This window comes from Aquarana catesbeiana, linkage group LG03 (genome assembly GCF_042186555.1).
Source record: "Aquarana catesbeiana isolate 2022-GZ linkage group LG03, ASM4218655v1, whole genome shotgun sequence".
NCBI lineage: Eukaryota > Metazoa > Chordata > Amphibia > Anura > Ranidae > Aquarana > Aquarana catesbeiana.
Window position 1 is genome coordinate 232,848,776 of NC_133326.1, and position 19,387 is coordinate 232,868,162.

Consider the following 19,387-nt stretch of genomic DNA (forward strand, 5'->3'; position numbering starts at 1 on the left):
AAAAATGAAAAAAAAAAACGCAAAACGCAAATCGCGGCAAAAACGCGGCAAAAACGCGGCTCAAAAACGTGGCAAGCATGAAAAAAAAACCTCCAAAAACGCTCAAAAGCAACATGCATAGGTGTGAATCGAGCCTTACATGCAAAACGCTGCTTTTTGCATGAAAAAAAGTCCCCGACCCTTTCCAAAAATGCAGAGAAACAAAAAGGCATTGATGTGAACATGTTCCATAGGAACCCATGTTAAAAAATTCCCGTGCATTTCTGCAAAATGCAAAATGTATCAAAAAACGCGCTAGTGTGAATGGAGCCTAAGACAATATGCACGGTATGCAAGAGATTACAGGATAATCTATATGAGATTTTGAAGTATCACCTCAAATTCCCCCTAGCCAGGCACGATTGTCTGGAACATAAAAGAGACGCGAGATCCCTTAAGTGTTGGGTCCTGGAAATCATCCCCTGGAGTACTAGGGGGGACTTCAACACCTTGTCCTTCAACATGAAACCAGCTGGAAATTCAAGGTGACCAGACCCCTGGGTTTGAAAGTAGTTTTGCCCCTTTTTTGAACAAGTAGTAAAACTATGTGTCAGGGCTGGGCTCAGCCCTTCCTTCTCTGAGCTGGCCGCTCATCTGTCGGCTAATTGCCAGCTCTTATCTCTCCACAGTTACTCAGCTGTTGATGATATCCCGCTCGTCAGTCCTGCCTACTTAAGCCGTCCAGTCCAGAAGATCACTACCTTCGCAGGATCTCCTGCGATCCTGTTCTAAACTTGCTTTGCTGACATCCCTTCTGGCTCCAGATCCTGCTTGCTGTTCCACTAAATTGATCCCTGACTTCTGGCTTGGCTGACTATTCGTTCCGGTTACTGAACTTTGTTTTGACTACGTTTGTTCTTTTTACTTTTATTATTAAACAAGTGTGATTTAACTGTACTTCTGTCTCGGTCTGATTTCATGGTTTCTGACACTATGCTCTGTGGCTCCACATTAGATTTGTTCTAGATCACTTTGCCTTCCCCATTTTTCCCTTTTCTTCCTTTTCTTTTCTTTTTTTTTTATACAAAGTTTTGGATTGAGTCTTCAAGAGATAAAAAAATGACACCTCCTTCGAAGGTGCACTTGTCTAAATATTAGAGATAAGGTAGCCATGGCACTGCTCAAAGTCTATAGCTGTACAAATGTATATTATTTGTTTTTTAAACAGATTTTTTTACATGCACCCACCTAACATTCAATGGAGTGGATGCAATGTAGTGAGCCCCTCAATAAGCATTAAGTCTGATGAATTGTATGCTGCACTACTTTGATATACTTTAGATGGGCTTACTTCATTTTCTTCAGTGGCACAATTGCACTTATTTTTAGGCTTTGTGCGGTGCCTCTATTCTGTATATTAATCAGATCTAAGATGTGCATGCGTATATATGCCATTGCGTACGTTTTTTGCGAAATACGTTATGACCCAGGGCGCATGCATGCTTAGAGACTGAGTGGCCATTTTAAGATTAGATGGGATGCATGCCAAACATGGCAGCCGTACCTCTGAAGGAGCTGGTAGAACCGCCAAAACCAGTCAGGTTGGCGTTCTGTCCTCCATTTTTTTCTCAATTTAGATGACCTAATGACTTTACTATGAAAGCAAGCAAGGCTGAGCGATGTTTGAACAGATTGCTGAATACATTCATGGAAGCCCAGGACTGTTTTTATTTGGTGATGCCCAACCTTTGAGTCCCAGGGAATTGACTATCTCTCAGTGGATGTTTAAATAAAATGGGCACACCTGCAGTGCACACATGAGACTTTGTGGGCCACAGAAGGATACATGGTGATTTACAAGCATGTGTGAGGGAGGTATAGAAGATTTCTATGGTTGGAGTCCTCCTCTGAACTACGCCTTTACATTGACTTACAACGGGATTTGCATATGTGATCTATGTGTTAATATCAGGAGCTTTGGTATACTATGATCCAGCACATACACTATATTGTCAAAAGTATTGGGACACCTGTCTTTACACACACATAAACTTTAATGACATCCCAGTCTTAGTTCTTAGGGTTCAATATTGTATTGGCCAACCCTTTGCATCTATAACAGCTTCAACTACTCTGGGAAGGCTGTCCACAAGGTTTAGGCGTGTCTATGGGAATGTTTGACCATTCTTCCAGAAGCGCATTTGTGAGGTCAGGCACTGATGTTGGATGAGAAGGCCTGGCTTGCAGTCTCTGCTCTGATTCATCCCAAAGGAGTTCTATCTGGTTGAGGTCAGGACTCTGTGCAAGCCAGTTAAGTTCCTACATCCCAAACTCGCTCATCCATGTCTTTATGGACCTTGCTTTTTTTAAAGACAGATAAAACTTCCTGTGGCACCTGCAGGAAAGAGAAGTGGAGAACACAAGCAGGGGACCACCAAAGAAGAGGTGCACAGGTAAGTATAACCTCTTTTTTATTTTAATAATGATTAAAAAAAAGCCTTTAATGTCACTTTAATCCATTGTGCACTCTCTTGCCCCTACTGAAGAAAATAAATATTTCTCCAAAAATGTCCTACTTATTATCAAATCAGCATGTTAAAGCATTTATTTTATAAGGTATATTATTTGTCTGTAGCCTCAACTTTCAAGAATGACTTGATTTTTATTATTTACTGGTGTAAATACCGGTGTAAACTGAGCCCAGGCTCAGTAATGATAACAAACAACCATAAAACATGGGTGCTTTCAAGAGTATATGAAAGATATTTGACTACTTCATTCATTTTTATAGTTTCAGAAAAACTGTAAATAGTAGGAAAAAATAAACAAAACAAAAAAAATGCAAAAAATGGCGAAAATCACCTGGCCACCTAAGGCAAAAAATGGAAGGCAGGGCTTTGTAGCAAAGGGTTAAGTGACCCTCTCTCTCTTCTAAGCAACACCTCTGAGTCTTACGCTCATTTATCCTTAACCCTTTAAGAGCTTTGCTGGGCTCTTCTTCTATGCATGCATGAAAGTACAGTTATTATTTAAGCAGGGATATTCATTCTTACAAATTACCATTTCCAATCAGTTGTAGGTAATTTAAGATTTGTGTAATTCAGTAGACAGCTCTTTGTACAGTTCCTCTTATAGTAAAAGTGTATTTCCTAAATCTGTAAACTTTTTTTTTCTTCCTCTTTTAGTGTAGGTAGGTTTCTCCCCCAATGTGTCTCAAAATGTTCATCTTTCATTGGAGTACACCTAAAATGTAACATATACATTCATTGTTGCTGCTGCAAATGACTGAATTACTGAATTTGAAAATTGCCACCAACATAAATAATAAGCATGTTCTTATTAGGGAATGTCTAGCTGAAGAAACCATTCATGCAGCGAGCTATATCAAATGAATAGCACTGTTTTCTTAAAACTGATACTTTTTCTGTTGGATGTTTAATGCATATATCTATTTGAGCTATTATTATTTAGTTTTTTTAGGTATTCTGTTGAAGTCGTTTTCACTTTTTTACGCTTACTAAAAAAATATTAACACATGCCCCTGTATTTCATATGCTGTTAAAATGTAACTTTAATAATATAGTTTTTGAAAAGCTATCTTTATATAATTGGGGATGTGAAATGATAAAAAGTGTTTGGATAACAAATATTTGCCTCCTTATTATGTATTTGGTAGCACCTAAAGAGAGTATGCTCACTGAGCAATAGCTACCAATATGTGTAATCCAATTATTTTCTTTTCCCAGGGCATTCCTTTAATGTTAACTATCCTGGAATTTTCCCTTGGGTCTCAATTTTGTTAATTATTTGAAATTCAATAAAGTGTGCTTGTTCTTTACTTAAAACTTTTTTTTTCTACTCAAAAAGCATAGTTTGTGTATGCATGCTCAAACATGTCTATATTTAATATTTACTTAAAATGCAATATTACTTTTAGTATTAACACCCAGTATATACCTTTTCTGTAGTATTGTTTCAAATATAATAAGTATAGCTTTTGGTCAAATAGTTTGCAACTGAACTGGAATGTAAAAAATGATAATGCTAACTGCTCAAATGATTATATTTAGGGCTGTTACTACTATTACCAATGATTATTATTAACATAGTGATGTGGGTTTTTTTATTTGGCTGTTTACTGTAATGCAAAGGTATTATCTGTTATGTGGTCATTGAATACTTACATGAATGGGAGTGCATATTTTAAATTATAATTTTAGTTCTATATGTGCGCACTGAGCTCTTGAATGAAAATACAATTGTGCTGCTACTCAAAGTAAACAAATAAAATAGGTGAAACATAAAACATGGTATAACAAATAAAAGTTTCAAAGTAAATATATACATACACCCTATGACGAAGTTGGAAGTGGCGGAGACAGTGACCCTGGGTGTGCGAATGAGGGATGGTGAGATCACAGCAGGGGCACCCGGCATGATTGAGATTGCTTATTCAGTGTTGATGTTTTTATTATGTAAGTGCATTACTTTTAAATAAACGGTTACCTTAAGGTGTTTTACACTATTGGAGGCTTTGTCTCGGCTTTTATCTTCACATAAGGAGATTGATGTTATCATCTGGATGAAGTTTGGCAGACTATAGAGAAGCTTCAATATAACACATATGCCAGACACGAGAGTTAAATGGCAACGGCATCTAGGGAGCTTTATTCTTAAGGGAGTGGAATTGGCACTAATTACATTGGTGGAGAACATTTGGTGTTTCAGCAGCAGTTTTTTACACCTACTTCATCACATTCTGTTGGACTTTATGAACATTGATGTGTATATATATATATATATATATATATATATATATATATATTTTTTTTTTTTTCATGGACACTTATTTTGGTCTCACAAGGTTTATTAGTGTGCTTCTGTAAAACATTTATTTGTTATAGCATGGTTTATGTTTCACCTATTTTATTTGATAATTATAGTTTTTTCTAAACTATAGCGGTACAGTATATATATATACATTTGAAAAAAAAAACAACATCAAAAGACATTATGCATTTAGACCTTACATAGTCTATATTTTAAAATTTCATTTATGCAGATTAAATAGCACAGAACAGGAAAATCACACTCAGTACAAGTACTCTATTTTGCAGTGAATAACCACACTTAACAGTGGCAAAATAGTTCAAACATTGTCACACATGGTTGAACAACTACATTTTGTGGTTACAGAACAAATAAATCCAGCTAGGTGAGGCGGCAACAAGAAATAGACATTAAAACAGCAAGGAACATGTCTGATCTAACAATTAAACATTCAGTAACTAAAAGGCCTCAACTCTAATTTTGTAAAATTATATTTTATATTATGTTTATTTACATATTTGGTACATGAGGCTTTGCGTATACAGAACTTCTGGATGAGTTGTCATCATGTTTAGAACTTATTATGTATTAGTAGGGATAAACCTGATCGAGTTGAACAAAAGTTCGCCGAACAGCGAACATTATTCAGTGTTCACGGCAAATTCGAAAGCTGCGGACACACAGGAAAAGTTATGTATACTGGTTTCTATGTTTCATTAGTTCACCTATATCTGAGGAAAGGATTACTCCCTGAAATCTCATATGCAAGGAACATTTATGCTGCGATTACAAATAGTGCTCCTTATTTGTGCATGTGCATTTCCATATGCTGAATTATTTCTAGGCTAATACATAAGGATGAGCTGAACACTCCCCGGTTTGGTTCACACCAGAACATGCTAACAGGCAAAAAATTTGTATGAACACGCGAACACCGTTAAAGTCTATGGGACAGGAACGTGAAAAATCAAAAGTGCTCACTTTAAAGGCTTATATGCAAGTTATTGTCATAAAAAGTGTTTGGGGACCTGGGTCCTGCCCCAGGGGACATGCAAAAGTATTGCAGGTATCAATGCAAAAAAAGTTTTCAAAAACTGATGTTTTTTCGAGAGCAGTGATTTTAACAATGCTTAGGGGTACCCCCATGCAATTTTTTTTTTTAATTCTTGGTTTAGGTTTCCCCTTAATATTCATACCAGGCCCGGTTTAAAGCAAAGGCTTTAATAGGCTTCAAAAAAGGGTGGGCTCAGGGCACAGAGCACTGCGCTCTGAGCCCACTTAGTTGTGTGACAATAGCAAATGAATATTTACTATTACCACACTGATCCCCCTCCCAGCCAATTAGGAAGCGGGTCTTGAGACCTGTCACCCGATTGGCTGAAAGGACAGGTGGACAGCAGAAGTCGCTGTGATGCAGAAGAGGAGAAGAGTACACAGGAGCCACTGCCCATAGGAGCCCTCAACCCGCAAACTCCGCACCGCCCGCTGCCGGCTCGCAACCTAGATGGAGTAAGTGCTGGCTTGGTGACCAACCAACTGGGGGGGTGGGGGTGCAGGTGAGGTCAGACCTGAGGTCTGATGAAGGAACTGTGCATGCTCTGAAATGCGTTGCCGACCACCAACCTGATGTCACATCGGCCGTGTGCGTTCCAGCTTGGTTCCAGGATGCGGGCCGTCTCATTGCGTCTTCACCTTCTCGCCAATCCACATCACCAGGGACTCTGACAGCTGCAGGACGGCTCTCTCTTTCCCCCAGACAGATGAGAATTACAGCGATCCGCATGGGGACAAATCATCATATGCCTATGACCTCTTACAATCTTGTATTTTTAATCCCATTGTGCCAGTAATACATTTTTTAACGACTGCACATAGGGGCTCCTTTCTCTTTCCTTTATGACCCTCCAGAGCTGCTTCTTCTCTACAAAGTGCTGCCTCAGTTCCATCTCTCCACTGCTACTAAGGACCGGATACCCAGCCTCACCAGATTAGATTGATGATATATATATTTTTTTTGTGAAACCCTTACTTTTATACTTGTATTTAAACAAATGTTTGAAATTTGAGTTGTATATCAGTGTAGATCTGTAAAGTTAGCTAATCACATAAACAGAGATAACATTTTGGGGGCACTTACAGTGTACAGGAAGTTCCCTAAATTCCATACTTCTGGTAAAGCATATCTAAACCCCAAATAAAATATTCCATAAAATATTACAACTTACCAGCCCTTAGATGGGGTACATAGATACTACAATAATTTTCTATTTATTTGTATCTGGTAATCTTGCAAATAACAGACTTCCTATTCCTGGGTAGCTTTGTTAACTCCTCCACTAGCTGTCTATAAATTCAGCAATAAGTGAAATATCTGACTGCACAGAATCATGAATCATTTCAAAGGTATGGGTTTTCTGAGCTACAAGACGGCCAGTCTGACCTAAAGGTCATGTCTGAGTCATCTAGGCTGTCTAAAGGGCTTAGTTAATTAGCCCATGTTAATTAGGTTTCTGGTCACAGGTGTATGTTCAGAGTAATATGAGCAGGAGGTATACACCTCCTCTTTTAATGTATAAAAGAGCCTGTATTCCTTTTAATAAAAGAGATTCCTGGTTGAACTTACATACAGCCTGCCTGGTGTTTGTTCTGAGCTACACAACTCGATTAGAATGGCACATAGCTGTAGTTCTAATCCCAGAGCATCGGATGACTGAACCATCAGACGTGCGATCTGCAATCTTATTCTATAGCAGCAGAGGAGTGTCAGGAGAGTGGGATTGAGCGAGCAGGGGCTCGTTACAAGTGCGACCTCTGCACAGTGTTCAGCTAAAGCTATAAGTTAGTGTAGTGTGACCTCTGCACAGTGTTCAGCTAAAGCTACAAGTTAGTGTAGTGCGATCTCTGCACAGTGTTCAGCTAAAGCTACCTGTAGAAGGTTGGTGGTGTTTTCCTGATCCTATCACTACTGCAGGCAGCTACATTATTTACACGTTAGTGTAGTGCAACCTCTGCACAGTGTTCAGCTAAAGCTACAAGTTAGTGTAGTGCGGCCTCTGCACAGTGTTCAGCTAAAGCTACAAATTAGTGTAGTGCGACCTCTGCACAGTGTTCAGCTAAAGCTATAAGTTAGTGTAGTGCGACCTCTGCACAGTGTTCAGCTAAAGCTAGAGGTTACTGTAGTGCAACCTCTGCACAGTGTTCAGCTAAAGCTACCTGTAGAAGGTTGGTGTTGTTTTCCTGATCCTATCACTACCACAGGCAGCTACATTATTTACACGTTAGTGTTGTGTGACTTCTGCACAGTGTTCAGCTAAAGCTACAAGTTAGTGTAGTGCGACCTCTGCACAGTGTTCAGCTACAGCTACAAGTTAGTGTAGTGCGACCTCTGCACAGTGTTCAGCTAAAGCTACAAGTTAGTGTAGTGTGACCTCTGCACAGTGTTCAGCTAAAGCTACCTGTAGAAGGTTGGTGTTGTTTTCCTGATCCTATCACTACCGCAGGCAGCTACATTATTTACACGTTAGTGTAGTGCGACCTCTGCACAGTGTTCAGCTAAAGCTATAAGTTAGTGTAGTGCGACCTCTGCACAGTGTTCAGCTAAAGCTACAAGTTAGTGTAGTGCAACCTCTGCACAGTGTTCAGCTAAAGCTACAAGTTAGTGTAGTGCGACCTCTGCACAGTGTTCAGCTAAAGCTACACATTAGTGTAGTGCGACCTCTGCACAGTGTTCAGCTAAAGCTACAAGTTAGTGTAGTGCGACCTCTGCACAGTGTTCAGCTAAAGCTACCTGTAAAAGGTTGGTGGTGTTTTCCTGATCCTATCACTAATGCAGGCAGCTACATTATTTACACGTAAGTGTAGTGCGTCCTCTGCACAGTGTTCAGCTAAGTCTACCTGTAGAAGGTTGGTGGTGTTTTCCTGATCCTATCACTACCGCAGGCAGCTACATTATTTAAAGGTTAGTGTAGTGCGATCTCTGCACAGTGTTCAACTAAAGCTACCTGTAGAAGGTTGGTGTTGTTTTCCTGATCCTATCGCTACCGCAAGCAGCTACATTATTTACACGTTAGTGTAGTGCAACCTCTACACAGTGTTCAGCTACAGCTACAAGTTAGTGTAGTGCGACCTCTGCACAGTGTTGAGCTAAAGCTACAAGTAAGTGTAGTGCGACCTCTGCACAGTGTTCAGCTAAAGCTACCTGTGGAAGGCTGGTGTTGTTTTCCTGATCCTATCACAACCACAGGCAGCTACTTTATTTGCACATTAGTGTAGTGTGACCTCTGCACAGTGTTCAGCTAAAGCTACATGTTAGTGTAGTGCGACCTCTGCACAGTGTTCAGCTAAAGCTACAAGTTAATGTAGTGCGACCTCTGCACAGTGTTCAGCTAAAGCTACAAGTTAGTGTAGTGCGACCTCTGCACAGTGTTCAGCTAAAGCTACAAGTTAGTGTAGTGCGACCTCTGCACAGTGTTCAGCTAAAGCTACCTGTAGAAGGTTGGTGGTGTTTTCCTGATCCCATCACTACCGCAGGCAGCTACATTATTTACACGTTAGTGTAGTGCAACCTCTACACAGTGTTCAGCTAAAGCTACAAGTTAGTGTAATGCGACCTCTGCACAGTGTTCAGCTAAAGCTACAAGTTAGTGTAGTGCGACCTCTGCACAGTGTTCCGCTAAAGCTACAAGTTAGTGTAGTGCGACCTCTGCACAGTGTTCAGCTAAAGCTACAAGTTACTGTAGTGCGACCTCTGCACATTGTTCAGCTAAAGCTACCTGTAGAAGGTTGATGTTGTTTTCCTGATTCTATCACTACCGCAGGCAGCTACATTATTTACACATTAGTGTAGTGCGACCTCTGCACAGTGTTCAGCTGAAGCTACAAGTTAGTGTAGTGTGACCTCTGCACAGTGTTCAGCTAAAGCTACAAGTTAGTGTAGTGCGACCTCTGCACAGTGTTTAGCTAAAGCTACAAGTTAGTGTAGTGCAACCTCTACACAGTGTTCAGCTAAAGCTACAAGTTAGTGTAGTGCGACCTCTGCACAGTGTTCAGCTAAAGCTACAAGTTACTGTAGTGCGACCTCTGCACATTGTTCAGCTAAAGCTACCTGTAGAAGGTTGATGTTGTTTTCCTGATTCTATCACTACCACAGGCAGCTACATTATTTACACGTTAGTGTAGTGCGACCTCTGCACCGTGTTTAGCTAAAGCTACAAGTTAGTGTAGTGCGACCTCTGCACAGTGTTCAGCTAAAGCTACCTGTAAAAGGTTGGTGGTGTTTTCTGATCATATCACTACTGCAGGCAGCTACATTATTTACACGTAAGTGTAGTGCGTCCTCTGCACAGTGTTCAGCTAAGTCTACCTGTAGAAGGTTGGTGGTGTTTTCCTGATCCTATCACTACCGCAGGCAGCTACATTATTTAAAGGTTAGTGTAGTGCGATCTCTGCACAGTGTTCAACTAAAGCTACCTGTAGAAGGTTGGTGTTGTTTTCCTGATCCTATCGCTACCGCAGGCAGCTACATTATTTACACGTTAGTGTAGTGCAACCTCTACACAGTGTTCAGCTACAGCTACAAGTTAGTGTAGTGCGACCTCTGCACAGTGTTGAGCTAAAGTTACAAGTTAGTGTAGTGCGACCTCTGCACAGTGTTTAGCTAAAGCTACAAGTTAGTGTAGTGCAACCTCTACACAGTGTTCAGCTAAAGCTACAAGTTAGTGTAGTGCGACCTCTGCACAGTGTTCAGCTAAAGCTACAAGTTACTGTAGTGCGACCTCTGCACATTGTTCAGCTAAAGCTACCTGTAGAAGGTTGATGTTGTTTTCCTGATTCTATCACTACCACAGGCAGCTACATTATTTACACGTTAGTGTAGTGCGACCTCTGAACCGTGTTCAGCTAAAACTACAAGTTAGTGTAGTGCGACCTCTGCACAGTGTTCAGCTAAAGCTACAAGTCAGTGTAGTGCGACCTCTGCAGTGTTCAGCTAAAGCTACCTGTAGAAGGTTGGTGTGTTTTCCTGATCCTATCACTACTGCAGGCAGCTACATTATTTACACGTTAGTGTAGTGCGTCCTCTGCACAGTGTTCAGCTAAGGCTACCTGTAGAAGGTTGGTGGTGTTTTCCTGATCATATCACTACCGCAGGCAGCTACATTATTTAAACATTAGTGTAGTGTGACCTCTGCACAGTGTTCAGCTAAAGCTACCTGTAGAAGGTTGGTGTTGTTTTCCTGATCCTATCATTACCGCAGGCAGCTACATTATTTACACGTTGGTGTAGTGCAACCTCTACACAGTGTTCAGCTAAAGCTACAAGTTAGTGTAATGCGACCTCTGTACAGTGTTCAGCTAAAGCTACAAGCTAGTGTAGTGCGACCTATGCACAGTGTTCAGCTAAAGCTACAAGTTAGTGTGGTGCGACCTCTACACAGTGTTCAGCTAAAGCTACAAGTTAGTGTAGTGTGACCTCTGCACAGTGTTCAGCTAAAGCTACCTGTAGAAGGTTGGTGGTGTTTTCCTGATCACATCGCTACCGCAGGCAGCTATATTATTTACACGTTAGTGTAGTGCGACCTCTGCACAGTGTTCAGCTAAAGCTACCTGTAGAAGGTTGGTGGTGTTTTCCTGATCCTATCACTACGGCAGGCAGCTACATTATTTACTCGTTAGTGTAGTGTGACTCTGCACAGTGTTCAGCTAAAGCTACAAGTTAGTGTAGTGCGACCTCTGCACAATGTTCAGCTAAAGCTACAAGTTACTGTAGTGCGACCTCTGCACAGTGTTCATCTAAAGCTACAAGTTAGTGTAGTGCGACCTCTGCACAGTGTTCAGCTAAAGCTGCCTGTAGAAGGTTGGTGTTGTTTTCCTGATCCTATCACTACCGCAGGCAGCTACATTATTTACACATTAGTGTAGTGCGACTCTGCACAGTGTTCAGCTAAAGCTACAAGTTAGTGTAGTGCGACCTCTGCACAGTGTTCAGCTAAAGCTACAAGTTAGTGTAGTGCAAACTCTGCACAGTGTTCAGCTAAAGCTACCTGTAGAAGGTTGGTGTTGTTTTCCTGATTCTATCACTACCGCAGGCAGCTACATTATTTACACATTAGTGTAGTGCGACTTCTGCACAGTGTTCAACTAAAGCTACAAGTTGTGAATGCCCCTATACACCATGCTTCATTTTTTTTTGTGTAGATGTATGTATGTGTATATGTTTTATATAAAAAATTTGTAAAAATGTTTGATAAATAAAGATTGTTAAAAAAAAACTAAATCTACAAGTTAGTGTAGTGTGACCTCTGCACAGTGTTCAGCTAAAGCTACCTGTAGAAGATTTGTGGTGTTCTCATACGAATAATACTACAGGCAGGCAATTGATTTTGCTAGCTGCAGTATCAGTGTATATATATATATATATATATATATATATCCCAGCTTAGTGCAGCTACATCTCACTGCAGGCCATTAGTATGTCTGGAAGGCCAACAAGGAGAGGCAGACAGTCACAAGCCAATAAAAGAGGGCAAGCAGGCTCTGTGTCAGGAGGCAACAGTGCTGGTCGTGGACACGGTGCATCATTATTAGCACATGGCCGTGGGACACGCTTGGCCTTTTTTTTGGCAGCTGGCCATGTTGAGCCGCAACATGCGGAAGACTTGGTCGAGTGGATGACCAAGCCGTCCTCATCCTCTCTCACCCATGCTCAGGGTACTTTGTCTGGCAAAGCAGCTGCCAACGCGGCCTCTTCCCTCAGCTCAATGGCATCAGTGACTCCTTCCCTAGCCCCACCATGTCCTCCTGAGGAGTCCCTCGAACTGTTTGACCACAGTGTTGGGTACATGCTCCAGGAGGATGCCCAGTGTTTAGAAGGCTCTGATGATGATACTGAGCTAGATGAAGGCAGTAACGTGAGCACGGACAGAGGGGGTGCCCAAGAAGGACAGCAATCTGGCAGTCATGTTCCCCCTGCTGCAGCATACTGCCAGGTTTTCTCCAGTGATGAGGAGGGAGGAGATGATGAGGTCACTGACTCAAGGTGGGTGCCTGATAGGAGAGAGGAGGAGGAGGAGGCACATCACCAACGAGGCAGGATGCCCTCCAGGGGCCAGCCTAAGGGCAGCACACTGACTGCATCACACTTCAGAGCTCTGCATGTGCAGGGCGCTGCTGTCTCTGTGCATTATTCCAAAAGTTCTTTGGTGTGGGCCTTTTTTGAGATGAGTGCATCAGATGGCACCGATGAGTCCCATAGACGTCAATGGGTTCTAACGTTCGTGCAAATTTTCGGTCCGTTCGCAGGTTCTGGTGCGAACCGAACCGGGGGGTGTTCGGCTCATCCCTACCACTGATACAGTATCTCGAAAAAGTGAGTACACCCCTCAAAATTTTGTAAATATTTTATTATATCTTTTCATGTGACAACACTGAAGAAATGACACTTTGCTACAATGTAAGTATATAAATATTAGTGAGTGTACAGCTTGTATAACAGTGTAAATTTGCTGTCCCCTCAAAATAACTCAACAAACAGCCAATAATGTCTAACCCGCTGGCAACAAAAGTGAGTACACCCCTAAGGGCAAATGTCCAAATTGGGCCCAAAGTGTCAATATTTTGTGTAGCCACCATTATTTTCCAGCACCGCCTTAACCCTCTTGGGCATGGAGTTCACCAGAGCTTCACAGGTTGCCACTTCCACTCCTCCATGACGACTTCATGGAGCTGGTGGATGTTAGAGGCCTTGCGCTCCTCCACCTTCCATTTGAGGATGCCCCACAGATGCTCAATAGGGTTTAGGTCTGGAGACATGCTTGGCCAGTCCATAACCTTTACCCTCAGCTTCTTTAGCAAGGCAGTGGTTGTCTTGGAGGTGTTTTTAGGGTTGTTATCATGTTGAAATACCGTCCTGCAGCCCAGTCTCCGAAGGGAGGGGTTAATGCTCGGCTTCAGTATGTGACAGTACATGGTGGCATTCATGGTTCCCTCAATGAACTGTAGCTCCGTGGTTCCAGCAGCACTCATGCAGCCCCAGACCATGACACTCCCACTACCATGCTTGACTGTAGGCAAGACACACTTGTCTTTGTACTCCTCACCTGGTTGCCTCCACACACGCTTGACACCGTCTGAACCAAATAAGTTTATCTTGGTCTTATCAGACCACAGGACAGTTCCAGTAATCCATGTCCTTAGTCTGCTTGTCTTCAGCAAACTTGCGGGCTTTCTTGTGCATCATCTTTAGACAAGGATTCCTTCTGGGACAACAGCCATGCAGACCAATTTGATGCAGTGTGTGGCTTATGGTCTGAGCACTGACAGGCTGACCCCCCACCCCTTGAACCTCTACAGCAATGCTGGCAGCACTCATACGTCTATTTACCAAAGACAACCTCTGGATATGATGCTAGGCACGTGCACTCATCTTCTTTGGTTGACCATGGCGAGGCCTGTTCTGAGTGGAACCTGTCCTGTTAAACCGCTGTATGGTCTTGGCCACTGTGCTGCAGCTCAGTTTCAGTGTCTTGGCAATCTTCTCATAGCCTAGGCCATCTTTATGTAGAGCAACAATTATTTTTTCAGATCCTGAACATATTCCAAAAATATGGGGGTTTGGTCACACTATATGGTCATATAGAGCTAAGCCCGCTTATATTGTTATAGACCCTGACCAGATTTTTTGGGCTGGAGCACCTCTCCCCCTCTTCATTACCTCTTATTTAGTGGCCACCAGTGCATAGGAGGAAACCCCTTCAGTTCTCCCACATAGAGGAGTTCAGCTCCCATGGTTGAGACACAGGATCTTCCATTCTATTACTAGGGTAGGACCCACTAATTCGGGGTACTTTGTCGCAGTAAGTGGGCTTAGCACTATATGACCATATAGTGTGACCAAACCCACATATTTTTTGAATATGTTCAGGTGTTTTTAACTAGCCTTGCAGGAAATGTCATTCTTGAATGTGTGCGCTGTAATATGTTTTGTACTGTTTGTTGGTCTTACAGCAGCACCATCTTGAATCTAAATGCATTTTAGGGTGTGCCCCCCAAATATGTTTTTGTATCACATTCTGGGTGGACGTCATATGATGGCTTCCCAGAATGACCGCTCTCACGCGCCCGCATCTGCGCCATGTTGCTAGGACACGGTGCGACCCCGATCTCTGTAAAGAGCTGTGGCCGTGGCTCTTTAACCACTTCAGCCCCAGAGGATTTGGCTGCTCAATGACCAGAGCACTTTTTACAATTTGGCACTGCGCTGCTTTAACTGATAATTGTGCGGTCATGCGATGCTGTACCCAAACAAAATTTGTGTCCTTTTTTCACACAAATAGTGCTTTCTTTTGATGGTATTTGATTGCCTCTGCGATTTTTATTTTTTGTGATATAAACAGAAAAAGGCCGAAAATTTGGAAAAAAAATGATATTTTCTACTTTTTTGTTATAAAAAAATCCAATAAACTCAATTTTAATCATACATTTAGGCCAAATGTATTCAGCCACATATCTTTGGTAAAAAAAAAAATCAATAAATGTACATTTATTGGTTTATGCAAAAGTTATAGCGTCTACAAACTAGGGTACATTTTCTGGAATTTACGCAGCTTTTAGTTTATGACTGCCTATCTCATTTCTTGAGGTGCTAAAATGGCAGGGTAGTACAACCCCCCCCCCCCAAATGACTCCATTTTGGAAAGTAGACACCCCAAGGAAATTGCTAAGAGGCATGTTGAGCCCATTGAATTTTTTCTTTTTTTGTCCCAAGTGATTGAAAAATGACAAAAAAAAATTACACAAAGTTGTCACTAAATGATATATAGCTTATACGTGCCATGGTTATATCTGGAATTACACCCAAAATAAATTCTGCAGCTTCTTCTGAGTATGGGGATACCTCAAGTGTGAGACTTTTTGGGAGCCTAGCCTCGTACAGGACCCCAAAAACCAAGCACTGCCTTCAGGATTTCTAAGGGCGTACATTTTTGATTTCTCTCCTCACTACCTATCACAGTTTCGAAGGCTATAAAATGCCAAGATAGCAAAAAAAAACAAATGACCCCATTTTGGAAAGTAGACACCCCAAGCTTTTTGCATGTTTAGTCCATGGAATATTTTATATTTTGCCACAAGTTGCGGGAAAATTACAAACTTTTTTCTTGCACAAAGTTGTCACTAAATGATATATTGCTCAAACATGTCATGGGCATATGTGAAATTACACCCCAAAATACATTCTGCTGCTTCTCTTGAGTACAGGGATAGCACATGTGTGAGACTTTTTGAGAGCCTAGCCGTGTACAGGACCCCAAAAACCAATCACCGCCTTCAGGCTTTCAAAGGGCGTAAAATGGTGATTTCATTTCCTCACTACCTATCACAGAATCGGAGGCCATGAAATGTCAAGATAGCACAAAACCCCCCAAATTACCCCATTTTGGAAAGAAGACACTTCAAGCTATTTGCTGGGAGGCATGTTGAGTCCATGGAATATTTTATATTTTGCCACAAGTTTTGAGAAAATACATTTTCTTTTTTTTTTACACAAAGTTGTCACTAAAGTATATATTGTTCAAACATGGCATAGTTATATGTGGAATTATACCCCAAAATACATTCTGCTGCTTCTCCTGAGTATGAAGATGCCGCATGTGTGGGACTTTTTTGGCAGTCTAACCATGTACAGGACCTCGAAAACCAATCATCGCCTTCAGGCTTTCTATGGGCGTACATTTTTTATTTCACTCCTCACTGCCTATCACAGTTTCGGAGTCCATGAAATGCCCAGATAGCACAACCCCCCCCCCTCCCAATGATCCCATTTTGGAAAGTAGACACCCAAGCTATTTTCTTAGAGGCATGTTGAGAATTTTGCAGATCTCGCTTTTTGTCACAAAGTTTTGAAAATTTAAAAAAGAAAAAAGAAATACATCTTTCTTTTATTTTTTCATTTTCAAAAATAAATGAGAGCTGCAAAATACTCACCATGCCTCTTAGCAAATACCTTGGGGTGTCTACTTTCCAAAATGGGGTCATTTGGGGGGGGTGTGCTATTTGGACATTTCAGGGCCTCTGTAACTGTGATAGGTAGTGAGTAGGGATGAGCACCCCTCCCGGTTCGGTTCGCATCCAGAATGTACGAACAGGCAAAAAATTTGTTCGAACACGCAAACACTGTTAAAGTCTATGGGAACATGCATAATCAATACGAACATGCATAATCAAAAGTGCTCATTTTAAAGGCTTATATGCAAGTTATTGTCATAAAAAGTGTTTGGGGACCTGGGTCCTGCCCCAGGGGACATGTATCAATGCAAAAAAAAGTTTTAAAAACGGCCGTTTTTTTGGAGCAGTGATTTTAATAATGCTTAAAGTGAAACAATAAAAGTGTAATATTCCTTTAAACTTCATACCTGGAGGGTGTCTATAGTATGCCTGTAAAGGGGCGCATGTTTCCCATGTTTACAGTCTGACAGCAAAATGACATTTCTAAAGGAAAAAAAGTAATGTAAAACTACTATCGCTAGCGCCGGCTATAATGAATTGTCCGGCAATACACATAAAAGTTCATTGATAAAAATGGCATGGAATTTCCCCACAGGGGAACCCTGAACCAAAATTTAAAAAAAAAATGCGTGGGGGTCCCCCTAAATTCCATACCAGGCCCTTCAGGTCTGGTATGGATATTAAGAGGAAGCCACACCAAAATTAAAAAAAAAATGGCATGGGGTCCCTCTCAAAATCCATACCAGACCCTTCAGGTCTGGTATGGATTTTAAGGGGAACCCTGCATCAAAATGTAAAAAAAATGGCATGGGGACCCCAAAAAAATCCATACCAGACCCTTATCTGAGCACGCAACCTGGCAGGTCGCAGGAAAAGAGGGGGGGATGAGAGAGCGCCCCCCTCCTGAACCGTACCAGGCCACATGCCCTCAACATTGGGAGGATGCTGTGGGGTAGCCCCCCAAAGAACCTTGTCCCCATGTTGATGGGGAGATGGGCCTCATCCCCACAACCCTCACCCGGTGGTTGTGGGGGTCTGTGGGCGGGGGGCTTATCAGAATCTGGAAGCCCCCTTTAACAAGGGGACCCCAAGATCCCACCCCCCGTGTGAATTGGTAATGGGGTACAAATGTATCCCTACCATTTCACAAAAAAGTGTCAAAAAGGTTAAAAAACACAAGAGGCGGTTTTTGACAAGTCCTTAATTGTCAAGTAATTTCTTCTTCTTCCATATTCTTTCTTCTGGTCTTCCTTTTGGTGTCCTTCTTCCTCCATCATCTTCTTCTCCATCTTCTTCTTCCTCCGCTCTTCTTGTCCCGCATCTTCCTCCTGGCTTCTTCTCCGCTCCGTCCGCACGATCTGCCTCAGTGGAGTCTTCCACCATGTGACGATTTGGTTCTTCTGACACTTCTTATATAACGGAGGGCGTGACCCCACCCTCCTCTGATGCACGGGGACTTCACGGGGACTTCCCTGTGGCTTTCCCCGTGTTGTCAAAGGGGGCGGGTCACCTGGTTACGTAAAATGGGGAACAGCCAATGTTTGAGTCAAACTCATGTTCGACCCAAACATAAAGCCCATCCTTAGTAGTGAGGGGTAAAATCACAATTTTACGCCTTTAGAAAGCCTGAAGGCGGTGCTTGGTTTTCAAGGTCCTGTATGCTGCTAGGCTACCAAAAAGTCTCACACATGTGGTGTGTGAGACAGCAGAATGTATTTTGGGGTGTAATTCCACATATAACCATGCCATGTTTGAACAATATATCATTTAGTGACAATTTTGTGTAAAAAACAAAAAAAAATTGTAATATTCCCGAAACTCGTGGCAAAATATCAAATATTCCATGGACACAACATGCCTCTCAGCAAAAAACTTGAAGTGTCTTCTTTACAAAATGGGGTAATTTGGGGGGGGGGGGGGTTGTGCTATCTTGACATTTCAGGGCCTTCAAAACTGTGATAGGTAGTGAGGAAGTGAAATCACCATTTTACGCCTTTAGAAAGTCTGAAGGTTGTGATTGGTTATTGGGGTCCTGTGTACGGCTAGGCTCCCAAAAAGTCTGACACATGTGGTATCCCCGTACTCAGGAGAAGCAGCAGAATGTATTTTGGGGTGTGATTCCACATATGTCATGTTTAAGCAATATATCATTTAGTGTCAACTTAGTGCTAAAAAAAAAAGTTTGTAATTTTCCAGAAACTTGTGGCAAAATATAAAATATTCCATAATTACATAGTTACATAGTAGGTGAGGTTGAAAAAAGACACAAGTCCATCACGTCCAACCTATGTGTGTAATTATGTGTCAGTATTACATTGTATATCCCTGTATGTTGCGGTCATTCAGGTGATGATCTAATAGTTTCTTGAAGCTAGCAATGCTCCCCGCTGAGACCACCGCCTGTGGAAGGGAATTCCACATCCTTGTCACTCTTACAGTAAAGAACCCTCTACGTAGTTTAAGGTTAAACCTCTTTTCTTCTAATTGTAATGAGTGGCCACGAGTCTTAGACGAGTCCACGAGTCCATGGACTCAACATGCCTATCACCAAATAGCTTGGGGTGTCTACTTTCCAAAA